This window comes from Neovison vison, chromosome 11 (genome assembly GCF_020171115.1).
Source record: "Neovison vison isolate M4711 chromosome 11, ASM_NN_V1, whole genome shotgun sequence".
Taxonomy (NCBI): Eukaryota; Metazoa; Chordata; class Mammalia; order Carnivora; family Mustelidae; genus Neogale; species Neogale vison.
The window spans coordinates 41,596,974-41,611,330 of NC_058101.1; positions in this window are offsets into that span (position 1 = coordinate 41,596,974).

The following is a 14,357-nucleotide window of genomic DNA, read 5'->3' on the forward strand; positions in this document are numbered from 1 at the left end:
TTTAAGGTTCTGCCTTGACTTAATGGCTTAATAACTCACACTTTTTTCTCAGTAGATAATGTATCATTGTCTGGATGTACCACACTTTATTTATCCATTCACTGACTGAAAAATGTCTTGATTTTACTTCAAGGTTGTGACAATTATGAATACAGCCTCTAAACAAATTTGTTCAGGCTTTTCATGGACACAGTTTTCAAATTCTTTGGTAAATACCAAGGAGCACAACTGCTGGGTCATATAGAAAGAGTACATTTATTTGTGTAAGAAACTGCCAAAATGGCTTCCAAAGTGGCTTTACCATCTTTTGCTTCCACTATCAGTGATTAGATTCCGGTTGCTTCACATCCTCACCAGCGTTTGGCAGTGTAAGTGTTTCATATTTTGGCCATTCTAGGGTGTAATGTATCTCACTATTGTTTTAATTTACATTTCCCTATTGACATATATGTGGAACATCTTTTTATGTTCTATTTGCCATCTACATATCTTTTTTGATGAGGTGTGGAAGTCTTTGGACTATATTTTAGTCAAATTGTTTCCTTTTTGTTGAGTTTTTAAAATTCTTTGTGTACTTTTGATAGTCATCCTTTATTAGATATATCTTTTGCAAATATTTTCTCCCAGTCTCTGGCATCACGTTCTCTTGGCATTGTCTTTCATAAAGCAGAAGTTTTTGTTTGTTTATTTGTTTGCTTGTTTTATTTTAGTAAAATCCAATTTTTTATTTCTTTCATGGATTTTGCCTTTAGTGTTGTATCAGAAGCATTGCTATACCCAAAGTAATCTAGAATTTCTCCTGTTATCTTCTAGCTTTATAGTTTTGCATTTTACATTTAGATCTATGATCCATTTTGAGTTAATTTTTGTGAAAGTTACAAGGTCTGTGTCTAAGTTCTTTTTTTTGGATATGGATGTCCAGTTGTTACAGCATTTGTTGAAGAGACTATCTTTCCTCCATTCCATTTCCTTGTCTCCTTTATTTAAGAACAGTTGACTATATTTATGGGATTCTATCTCTGGTCTCTCTATTTTCTTTCTATTCAAAATATTTGAAGTATTTTGAAATATTTGAAATATTTGTCTATTCTTTTGCTAATATCACACTATCTTGATTTCTGTAGCTTGATAGTAAATCTTGAGTGTCATTTCTCTGATTTGGTCTTCTCCTTCAGTATCGTGTTGGCTATTCAGGGTCTTTTGTCTTTCTTTTTTCTTTCTTTCTTTTTTTTTTTTTCTTTAATTAACATATAGTGTATTATTTGCCCCAGGGGTACAGGTCTGTGAATCATCAGTCTTACACATTTCACAGCACTCACCGTAGCACATACCCTCCCTAATTTCCATAACCCAGCCACTCTATCCCTAACCCCTCACATCCCAGCAACCTTCAGTTGTTTCATGAGATTAAGAGTCTCTTATGGTTTGTCTTCTTTTGGCTTTCCATATAACTTTAGTTTGTAAATATCAACAGAATAACCTGCTAGGATTTTTATTGCAATTGCATTAAATCTATAAATTAAGTTATGAAAAACTGACATCTTAACAATATGGAGTCTTTCTATTTATGAACAACTTGGAGTATCTCTGAGTTTATTTAGTTGTTTGATTTTGTTGATTAGCATTTTGTAGTTTTTCTCATATATATCTTGTACATACTTTGTTAGATTTATGCCCAAGTTTTTAATTTTTGTGCACTAGTGTAAATGGTATTTAGGTATTTTGCTTTTAATTTTAAATTCCTTTGTTCATTACTGGAATATAGAAAAGTGATGGACTTTTGTATATTAACTTTGGCTCCAGTGACCTGCTATAATTGCTTATTAGTTTCAGGAACGTTAGTGTCTTTTCTTTTGGATTTTATACAGAGCCAATCATGTTATCTGTAAGAAAAAAAAAAAAAAGTTTTACTTTCTTTCTTTAGAATGCCCTTTGTTTCTTTCTTTTGTTTTACTGCATTAGGAGAAACTATACTGAAAAGAAGTGGAGAGAGGGGACCTCTTGGCTTGCACCCGATCTTTGTGAGAAAGCTTTGACTTTGTCACTACTAATTATTTTAGTTGTCAATATTTGCAAATATTACTTATCAAGATGAGAAATATTATTTATCAAGATGAGAAATTTTTCCATCTATTTCTAGTGCACTGAGAGTTTTTTTATTCATGGATTGTTACTGGATTTTATCAAGTGCTTTCTGTGCTTCTGTTGATATGATCATGTGAATTTTCTTTTGTAGCTCGTTGACATAATGGTTTACATTAATTGATGTTCAAATTTTGAACCTGTATACCTGGGATAAATCTCATTTTGCCATGATGTATACATATATATATATATAATATGTATATAAATATATTATATAATATGTATATAAATTATATTATATAATAGAAATATTATATACAAATATTATATATAAATAAAATATTGTAAAATTTTATATTATATATAAATATATATACTATATATTTATATTTTTTAATACAAGCATCAGAACTCATCTGAGCCCTGCGCTTTCTGATTGGGGAGGTTATTAATAATGGTTTCAATTCCTTTAATAGGTATAGGCCTATTAGGATAATTTATTCCTTCTTGCATGAGTTATTTTATATTTTTTAAAAATAATTTGTCCATTTTATCTAGGTTATCAAATTTGTGGACATTGGGTTGTTTATAGTATTAATTTATTATCATTTTAATGTCTGTAGAATACACAGTGATATTTCCTCTTTCATTTCTGCTGTTAGTAATTTGTTTTCTCATTCTGCTTTTTGTGGGTTAAGAGACTTACTGATTTAATTGATCTTTTCAAAAAACCAGATTTTGGTTTCGTTGATTCTCTCTATTGATATCCTTTACTCAATTCCATTGATTTCTGCCCTAATTCTTATTATTTCTTTTCTTCTGCTTACTTTGGATCTAATCTGGTCTACTTTTGTTGGTTTCTAAGGTAGAAATTTGATGATTGATTTTAGTAAATCTTTCCTATATTCTTTTTTTTTTTAAGATTTTATTTATTTATTTGACAGAGATCACAGGGTCGGGGGGGGAGCACTCTCCCCATTGAGCAGAGCACCTGATGAGGGGTTCTATCCCAGGACCCTGAGATCATGGCCTGAGCTGAAGGCAGAGGTTTTAACCCACTGAGCCACCCAGGTGCCCTAGGCACCATATTTTCTAATATATGCTTTCAATGCTATAAATTTCCCTCTAAGCACTATTTCTAATGCATCCACACATTTTGATAAGATGTATTTTCATTTTTCTTTGGTTCAATATATTTTCAAATTTCCCAAGATTTCTTACCATGTTATTTGGAAGTTTGTTGTTTAATCTCCAATAATCTTGAGATTTTTCAGCTTATATTTATTTCATTGATTTCTAATTAAATAAATTTCTAATAGTTCTACAGAGGGTTGAAAGTAGAAATTATTTTATTTCTATTATTTTAAATGTTATAAGTTGTGTTTTATGTTCTATCTTTCTGAATATTCCATATGTGAGCTTGAGAATAATGTGTAGTCTGATGTTATTGAATGAAATTATCTATGAATATCAATTATACTCAAATGATGGTTGGCACTGTATTCTACTGTTGTTGGATGAAGTAGTGTGTAAATGTCACTTATATCCAATTGATTGATGATGATGTTGTTGAGTTCAACTGTGTTCTTACTGATTTTCTGCCTGCTGTATCTGTCCACTTCTTAGAGGGGTTTTGAAATCTCCAACTATCATAGTGCATTCATCTACTTCTTTTTTGTAATTCCATAAGTTTTTGCCTCATGGAGTTTGATGCTATATTGTTAAATACACACACATTTAGGGTTGTTATGTCACATTGGAGACTTGACCTCTTTATCATTATGTAATGCCCCCCTTTATCCTTGATAACCTCCCTTGGTTAGAAGTATGCACTCTCTGGAATTAATATAACTATTATTTTCTTCTGATTAATGTCAGTAAGGTATATATTCTCTATCCTTTTAATTTATGTGTTCTTATAGTTAGTGAGGTTATGTATACAATTTACAGTTAGCTCTTGTGTTTTTTTATTGTGTTTTATAATCTACTCTAACAGTCTTTGTCTTTTATTCATGCATTTAGACAACTAATGTTGAAAGTGGTTATGGATATAGTTGTGTTAATAGTTATATTATTGTTTTCCAGTTTATGGCCTTGTTCTTTGTTCCTTTTATTTTTGATTTCCACTTTCTTCCCTTCCTGCTTTACTTTTAATTAATCATCTTATATGACTTCATTTTCTCTACTTTCTTAGCAGTATACACATGCAGCTAGATAATCCAAGTCAAATTTCAAAAAACTCTATATTACTTCATGAGTGTTGTATCTTTTAGTAACAAAATAGCCTTCATTCCTCCCACCCATATCTTGTAAAATTGCTGTCATTTATTTCACTTACATGTAAATATACTTAAGCCTCTCTTTATATTTAAGCAACAAATAGTTTCTTGGTGTTTTTATTTTGAACAAAATCTTCTCAGCTCAATTAAGAATAAGAAAAAATAAAGTTTTGGGGCAGCTTGGTGGCTCAGTGGGTTAAGCCTCTGCCTTCAGCTCAGGTCATGATCTCAGGGTCCTGGGATCAAGCCCCGCATCGGGCTCTCAGCTAGCAGGGAGCCCACTTTCCCTCCTCTCTCTGCCTGCTGCTTTGCCTACTTGTGATCTTTCTCTCTCTGTCAAATAAATAACATCTTTAAAAAAAAAAAAAAGAAAGAAAAGAAAAATAAAGTTTTGTGCTTTTTTTGCTTTTTGTTTTTTTTTTTTAAGATTTACTTATTCATTTTAGAGAGAGAGAACATGAATGGGAGGGGCAGAGGGAGAGGGAAAGAGAATCTAAAGCAGACTCTGCACTGCACAGTGAGCCCCACTTGAGGCTCTATCCCAGAACCCGGAGAACATGACCTGAGCTGAAACCAAGAGTCAGATGCTTAACTGAGTGTAATACACAGGTGCTCCTGAAAGTTTTTACATTACCTCCACTTATTCACTTTTTTTTAAAATTTATTTATTTTCAGAAAAACATTATTCATTATTTTTTTTCACCACACCCAGTGCTCCATGCAAGCCGTGCCCTCTATAATACCCACCACCTAATACCCCAACCTTATGCTCTCCCTTATTTTATGTAAATCCAAGTTTCCAACCTATATTATATTTCTCTCTCTAAAGAACTTCTTTTAATATCTGGTAAAGCAGATCTAGTGGCAATAAATTCAATTTTTATTGGTCTGAGAAAGTCTTTATTTTTGCCTCACTTTTCAAAGATTGTTTCTCAGGTTACAGAATTCTAGTTTTGTTTCTTTATTTGTTTTCCTCTACACTTTAAATATTTCACTTCAGTTTCTTCTTGCACGGTTTCTGAGAAGTCAGATGTGATTCTAATCTGTGTTTCTCTCTATATAAGGTATTTTCCCTCTGGTGTCCTTTAGGGTTTTTTTATTTTTTGAATTTCTATAATTTAAAAATGATAAGATTAGATGTAGGGTTTTTGTTGTTGTTGTTGTTTTGTTTGCTTGTTTGTTTTGTTTCATTTTGTTTTGTTTTGCTTGGTATTTGACTTGTTTAGTGTTTTCTGAGCTTCGTGTGTCTATGGTTTTGTGTCAGCATAAATTTAGGGCAAATTCTTAGTTCCTATCATTTAAAATATGTCTTCTGTTCTTTTCTCTCTTTCTTCTCCTGGTATTCCCATCACATATATGTTATACCTTTTATACCATTTTTCCATAACTCTAGGATTCTTGGATATTCTCTTCTGTTTTTTTTCAGTCTTTTTTGTTTGTTTGTTTGTTTTTGGTTTTGTTTTTGCTTTTCAGTTTTGGAAGTTACTATTGTCATGTCCTCAAGCTTAGAGAGTCTTTCCTCAGCCATATTCAGTCTCCATTTCTGTTGCAGTGTTTCTGATCTCTTGCCCTTCTTTTTCCGTTCTTTCTTAGAATTTCCAACTCTCTGCTTATGCCACACATCTGTTCCTGCTTGCTGTCTATTTTATCCAGTAGAGCCCTTAAAACAATAGTTATTTTAAAGTCCTAGTCTGAAAATTCTAACATCTCTGCCATATCTCTGCTCTGTCTCCTCAGTGCTTTTTGTTTGTCTTGTCTTGTTTTGTTTTGTTTTGTTTTTGCCTTTTGGATATCTTTTAATTTTTTTTCTTGATGGCTGGATATAATGTGCCTAGTAAAAGGAACTGTTATAAATTGGTTTTTAGTAATGTGGTGGTGAGGTATAGAGGGATTAAAAGTGTTCCATAGTCTTATGATTAGAAACTTTGCTAGTAGTTCTAAGTGTTTTGTCCCTACTTAAATGGGACAGGATAACTAAAGTGAGTTGGAAGTGGTTATTTTCTTTCCTCCAGGTCATTTAGTTCCTGATATTACCCCAGCATCATAGGCTGTGGTCAGCTAGTTTCCCCTGAGTGCAAGTCTTGTGAAAACAGAGTTCTCTAGTGTATTACAGCATGGCTTCCTTCCTTTCCTCTTCTCCTGTGTATTATACTCAGTTAAGCATCTGACTCTTGGTTTCAGCTCAGGTCATGTTCTCCGGGTTCTGGGATAGAGCCTCAAGTGGGGCTCACTGTGCAGTGCAGAGTCTGCTTTAGATTCTCTTTCCCTCTCCCTCTGCCCCTCCCATTCTCCTGCTGGAAGTATTAAGAGTTTTGTCTTCAATATTTACTGTAGGAACCTGGCTGAGATCCTATAGTTTTGTTTTGTTTTGTTTTTTTGGATGGTCAGTGGCTTTTATTTAATCAGCACAGCACAAAAATAAATAAAAATAAGGGAAAGGGAATTAAATTACAGTCAAACTGAGCTTCATGACCTTGTCAGATTATAAACCATACATACTTACAAACACACTACACATACACACAGAATGAGACAAATATAAATTAATATTAACAATACCTATGTTTGGTCATTTCAAGTTGAACATTAAACTCTTGTAGGTTAACATTAAAATATTCCCCTGCAACTTGTATTAAATGATGATCATTGGTCTCTTTGTCTTTAAGGACTATTTATTACATGTTAAATAGATATTCCTAGGGAAAGTCTCAAACCACTTTCTTTTGACTTATTTATTCTTTGATCTTCATTTTTCCAGCTCAAATATGAAATAGAAGAATGCCCAGATATTTTTTTCCTTTCCCATATCTTTTAATATATTTGCTTAACTTAGAGTTAAATAGACTTTGAAGTTGTGTGTTTGGGTTATTTATTTCCTTGTTCATAAAGATAGTATAAGAGTCTATGATTGGATTGCTGAAAATATTGAAGAAGATAAGCATATAAAATGCCTGGGAATGTTGTACATATTAGCTACAGAGTGATATTTCAAATGCAAAATTGTTGAATATAAGGAACTAACATTATCAAGAATCTCATGATGGGAACTCAAAAGTAGTAGTGTGAAAACAATATGTAGGGTAGTGTTTTTTAAAATGGTCTCAAGTTCAAGACATTCCTTACATTTAATTTTTTTGGTTTCAAGATTTTCTTTTTCCACATAGATGAATCAATATAATGTAATTCCAACAAGGGATCTTACAGAATTAACAAAATGTCTTTCAACTTACCTTCATAATTCAGAATTCTTCAATGTCACCCTATTATTTTTGTAATAAACATTATACTAGAGTGCAATTAATCCTTTCTAACATTACATCCCACTAGGACATCCACAAACATTTTTTTTATTCCTTTTCTTTTTTTCCCACCCAAATTTATGACATTCGTGATGATTAATTTTATGTATCGTGATTAGGCCAAGGATTACTCACATATCTTTCAAACATTTTTCTGGGTAGCTCCTTAAGAGGGTTTTTGAATGGGATTAACATTTAATGAACAGAGCAAAGTGTATTCCCTCCATAGTGTGCTGGGCCACATTCAGTCAACTGAAGATTAGAATAGAACAAAAAGATCGACCTTCCTTCATGTTAATAAATAAGTAAATAAATAAATAAAAGAAAAAGTAAAAAAAAAAAATCTCTCATAGATTTCCTTTGGACTTTATCTGTACCACTGGCTCTCCTTTGTCCTTCTGGCCCATAGTGTAGGTTTGGATTTGCCAGTTATCATAATTATATTACTTAATCATTAATAACAAAGAGTTTTCTATTTGCCCACATATCTGGGTGGTTCTGTATCTCTGGAGAACCATGGCCTCTTTTAAATGCTATAGTGCAAAATAAATGTTCTCACATTTTCCATGATTTAGCAACATTTGAACTGCTCAGTAATCTTGAATTAGACAATTAATTTAAACATTACCTTCCTTCTGCCCTTGGACATTAGCCCTGATATTTTATCTTATAGTCTACTAGAATTTCTATAAACACCATATTTCCTAAATGCATCAGCTGTGTTCTAGAAAAGCAAGGCAAACTTAGAAAAAACTTATTTCATCATACTACTATATTGGATTTCCATCACTCAATATATAAACATTATGGATTTACCTGAACATTCTTTTTTTCCTCTATAATAACCCCCTCTTATCCATGGGTGGTATGTTCAAGACTCCCAGTGGATGCCTAAAACCACATATAATACCAAACCCTATATATACTATGTTTCTTCCTATATATAAATACATATGTATATATAAAGTTTAATTTATAAATTAGACACAGTAAGAGATTAACAGTAATACTAATAAAATAGAACAATTATAATAACAATACACTGTAATAAAAGTTATGTGAATGTGGTCTCACAATATATTTTATTTTATTGTACTATATGTAACTTTCTTGTTCTTGTGGTGTGAGATGATAAAATACCTACACGATGAGATGAAGTAAGATAAAGGACATAAGCGTTGTGATGTAATGTTAGGCTATGAACAGCCTTCTGACCATATATCAGGAGAGTCATGTGCTTCTAGACCATGGTTGATGTCAGGTAAATGCAAACACAGAGAGCAAAATGAATAAGGGGCACTGCTCTATGATATATCCCTAACTCCCTCAATTCTCCATTCATATTTTGGACTATGCTTTTTATTTAAATTCTTCTACTTGTTATCCATGATTTTTAAATACTTGCTGGAGTTAACAAATAAAATATTAATTGGTATCATTCAGCCCATAACATAAAACAGTCTGCAAAATTTTACTTCTTATTACTCCCTTCTATCCTTGAAGTTGTACCTTGAGTTTTCTTCATACTTCCTCTCCTAGGGAATTGGGTAAAATGAAGATAATTAATTAGACTTGACAATAATGCTAGTTATCATATTAGAGGACCAATTAGAGACACTTGAAATATTTCTTGGATATTCATAAATTCCCATTGTGAGTGACATGATCAACCTGATTTAATAGACCAGGAAGAACTCTTAGAAATTCAATAATTGTTTCAAATCTTAGAAACAAAAAAGGAGAGAAGGAAATAGAACACTGTGTTCAATCACTAAGCAGTACATATCCTTTCTTTAACACCATGTTAATAAATTAGGCCCAAATTTTGTGATCAAGTCCAATATAAAGCCTGGGTATTTTCTAAAATGAACAGCATACTGAATGTAAGTATAAATATTCAGACACTGGACACTGGACATGTGCAGATTTTTGCCCTAGTTTTTGTTTAAATGTTTCATTCTTCTTTTACTTTTAGGCATATATATACTTCCAGTCAAATTTAAAAGTCTGAATTGGAAAAAATTAAACAAATATTCAGACACCAAGGCAAAATATTTATAAATGACAAACCTATAAAATTAATAACTAACTATAAAATTACCCATGTTAATAATAGTATCATGGAACTAATTTTCCCTAATAGAGAAGTATATGTCAGCTAAAGCATTTCAATTATAAATATCAAGTAAAAAGCCTATTAAATGTGGGTATTGATGTATATTACACAAGTTTGATATTCATATTTCTATCTGCTCTACTGTATAATAAAATCTTAGAATTTAGAGAATCCAAAACTTTCTGTATATTAAATAAAACCTACTTTATGCAATTAGATACATACATATGCATACATACATACAATCACTTTAATAGAACAAAATTACTTTAGTAACATGAAAAAGTTTTTGAGAATGTAAGTTCTTATAACTTGGGAGACATAATGTTTTCTTTGTTTCTGCTGCTTCTTCAAGGTCTTTAATAACCAGAGGCTGTGTTTCAGAAATATATTATTAACTAAAGGAATGCAGTTCATGAGACGGAATATTGTTTAAAGAACCTTATAGCATTTAAAGTGCGCAAATAAAGCTAGCTTACGTTGTGTTTTTCTTCTCCAACTCGCTGAAAATCCAATGTTTCTTTCTCTTCATGCTCTCTCCCAGGAGGGAAAAGAATTTGTCAGGGCAACATTTTTAGAGGCTTTTTATGCTTATCAAAATTTTGATAACCAAGGTGAAAAGTAGACAAAAAAAAAAATTTAAACATGTGACTGCTTTGAATTCCAGAATGCCTGCAGATACCTGTGGTAGAATTTCATAAAATATTTGGTTCAATGAAAGGTAGGCCCTGGGTAAACTGATATTTAATATACATAATTTGATTTTATTTGCCACTTTAACAAACTTTTTAGTCATTACTGAATAATGCTGGTCTCTGCTTGTTTTCCATACCAAATCCTTATGCTCTCACATTCTATAGGTGTTACAGGAATTTTTTAAAAGATTTTATTTATTTATTTGGCAGACGGAGATCACAAGTAGGCAGAGAGGCAGATGAGAGAGAGGGAGAAACAGGCTCCCCACTGAGCAGAGAGCCTGATGTGGGCCTCGATCCTAGGACCCTGAGATCATGACCTGAGCCGAAGGCAGAGGATTTAACCCACTGAGCCATTCAAGTGCCCCGATGTCACAGGAAACTAAACCTAAATTAATGATTCTATCTTTTTTATATATTTTTCTGTCTATAAATGACAGATTTCCAGTAAAGTTTCAAAATGTAAAAGGAATATATTACTAAAATAGAATATTCATGTTAACTGTGACTTTTGTTCCTTTGTGAAACTTTGTATTTAATCTTCAATTTTGCCATCCTTCTAAGTTTTAATATTAATAATAATTTAGCTAATTAATTTATTAAAATGTTTTTCCAGACAGAGGTGTTTTACCAGATTACCAACTTGCACAAAGTTTTAGTTATTGTTTTTCTTTTTTTTAATAGACACATTTTTCACAGAATTATCTATATGGTGAAATAAATTGTTCTAAAGTAAAAATAGCAGAATCTAGCTTGAAGAAACTCTGCATGGAATCTGTGCTTATAAAAGGAATATACCATGAAGTTCTGGTTGAGCAAAAAATATTCATTATTTTCCAAGTTTTTCATGTGGGTCACAACATCAATGGGTGAGTCTCTAAATATATGTAATAAATTAACATATATTTTGGTAGCTGAACTCAAAAAGATCCCATTAAGATATAGCATAATCTCTTGTTATGATCCTAAAGCTAATTGCTTTATGAAATTTGAAATAATATGTGTGAGTGTAATTAAGAAGCCTACACTTAACAAATACACATTAAAATAATGACTATAGAAACAATCTATTTAGATGAAGAAATAGATTTATAAATTATCTTTTCATTTTATATCTTGATAAACATTCTATTCATCTCCTGTTCTACAGGTTTCATATTGTACATATATAAATATCTCAACCACTGACTGGAAAAGCCATATTGCCTGTGACTTTATGGTTGTGATGTCCATTGGCATCCCCTTATGGAGGTTAACTAGTCAGTTGAATGTCAAACCTTACCAATTATCGGCCCTAAGAACAAGTATAATGACATATCAGCACATAGCCTTTTCATCACAAGTGACACAATGATTTGAATTGCTCCAAGGTACAACTTACTTTTTAAAATGTTCTGGATATTTTTTTAAAGAAGTTGCCAGTGTAAATCCCTGCGGTGTTTCCTTTGGCAACAGACCAAGAAACAACTTTAACTGCTGAAACACTGAGAGATGTTGACAGGGTCACTTCAAAGAAGCTCAAGGGATTAAAAAAAGGATATGGTAACTTTTCTTCTAGGTTCTGAAGACATGTTAAAAATAAAACATACTGGCCTATTTTGTAATGCTTATTTTGTAGTTAGAACACAACAATGCAAAGTAAGTAAAATCTAAATAATGCCACATTGCTCCTTGCATGAAGTAGATAGGATGCGATATTATTTTAGAGGACTTTTATAAGACTGTCTTAATAGGAAAACCCACTTATAAGGAAATGCTTTCTAAGTTCATCCTTCACACATTCTAAAATTATTCAATGGGTACTTCATAAAATCACAGACATTGTTTGAATTCTGGAAATATAACCTTAAAACCATATTCTACTCTCATGGAACTTGCGGAACTAGTAGAGAGATATAAAAAAAGTAAATGTCAAACCAAAATTATAATTACAAACTGTGCAAAGTGGAACTGAGGAATCTGGAGGTAAAGGATACCAAGTTGGATATTGTTTAAATGAGATTAGCTGTGAAGGTCTTCTGGGACATGAAAATTAGGTAGAGACTCTACAAAGAGGATGAGACAGAGCAATGTGAGTGTGCGTGTGTCTGTGTGTGCATGAGTGTGTGTGTAATGTGGATGTCATATCTCGGCCAGGAAAAAACTATCTCCTCAATCCTCAAGTAGAAAATTCTTGGCATATGTGAGCAACTGAATGTAGGCCAACATGCATGCTAAGTGACATGAATAAGAGAGGCAGGATAATATTATTTTTTTAGAAAGTAGCCAATTATCTTTTAAAAATATTTTTAAAATAATAAAAACCTATTTTTAAATTTACCCACATATTTACCATTTCCAGTGCTCTTTATTTTCTTGTGTAGATTGGATTTCTGTCTGGAACTATTTTCCTTCTTCCTGCTTTTAATAATAGCTCATATGCTGGAAGAAGAAAAGTGGAAATCCAGGACTGTCAGATCCATACATTATACCTGAGAGGTATAATATTACTTAAAGACAACAGTAAGTGAAAGACGTGTACTCTAAAATCTAAGGAAATTGCAAATTTATAACACATACAGGTATAGCTAATAATCAAACTAGGAAATGCAATAGAAAAATAAAAATAGCTCAGTTAATTTAAAAGAAGGCATAATAAGAGAATCAAAACACAAGGTAATTAAAATAAGCAGACGAATAATGAAGGGTATTAGTCTTGTCAATAATTTGGATTTTTTTCTAAGTATGATAGGTTCTGAATGTTTTTCAGCGAAGAGGAAATAGGATATGATTTATTGTACCAAATATAATACAGAAATAAAGAAGGAAGAAAGAAAAGAAAAAAGCACTAGTGGCTGCCTGAAAAAAATATGAAGATTTGGTGGCTGCCCAGAGACTAGATTATTAGAGGAGGCAATTTGAATTCAGGAGCTATGTTAGCAGGCTGCTGTTGTAATAAATAGACTAAGGTAAAATATCTCCACTAACAACTCAGCTAACATAATAAATGTAACAGGCTCTTTCTGTGTCTGCACATTTTCTATCAAAATTAAAGAATAATTTGATTCAGAATATTCTCAAACTAGTAGAGCTGCTCCAGGGCATGTGCAGACTCTCTCCTACAGATTTGAGCCGAGAACATTTACCTTCCACAAAAATTGCAGTACAAATCCCTTCCAAATCTTTTAGGTATCTGAGGTATCGGAGGTATCTCCCCTCTGTTACAGAAATCAACTACTTTAGTACATATAATATTTTCATTTTAATTAATGGAAAATAAAATGGAAAACATAAGCAAGCCATTATCTCAAGGTGACTTTCAACACACAGTCCTTTACAGTTTTAAATTTCATCATAGTTTCAGACTTCCTTTTCAGGCCATGGTGAAGGAATAGGGCTGAATTTCATCTCCTGCCTTAAACATAACAACAAATGGACACATATATCAGAAAAGTAGATTCAGACATTATCTAATAGGCAACATATGACTACGGGTGAGAAAGAATAAAAACAAACAAGGTGAGCTATCACGCAGTTTCCAATGTCACTGCCTAGAGAGTTTCCAGGCCACAGAACTGGGAGGGTAATCGGAATAGACCCAGAAGTCTCAAATGGAGGAGATGGAAGTGAGCTGTTCAGGTAGCCAGGCACTCAGAGTTCACAAAGCAGATCTCTGTCAGCTGTGAGGAGAGAGGCGAGTTGCACAGAGAAGCAAGCTCAGGAGGTCAACAGAGCATTCCCTTACAGACTTCAGGTGAGTACTGAGCAGCACATTATTTGAGAATATGCATGCTCAAGGCAGGGCAAATAGGGCTCAGAGGATACAGTAACTACCAGAGTTCACAGGGATGGAAAGAGTCTGTCTTTCCCCCAGCAAGGAAAGAAAAAACTTGTAATGAATACA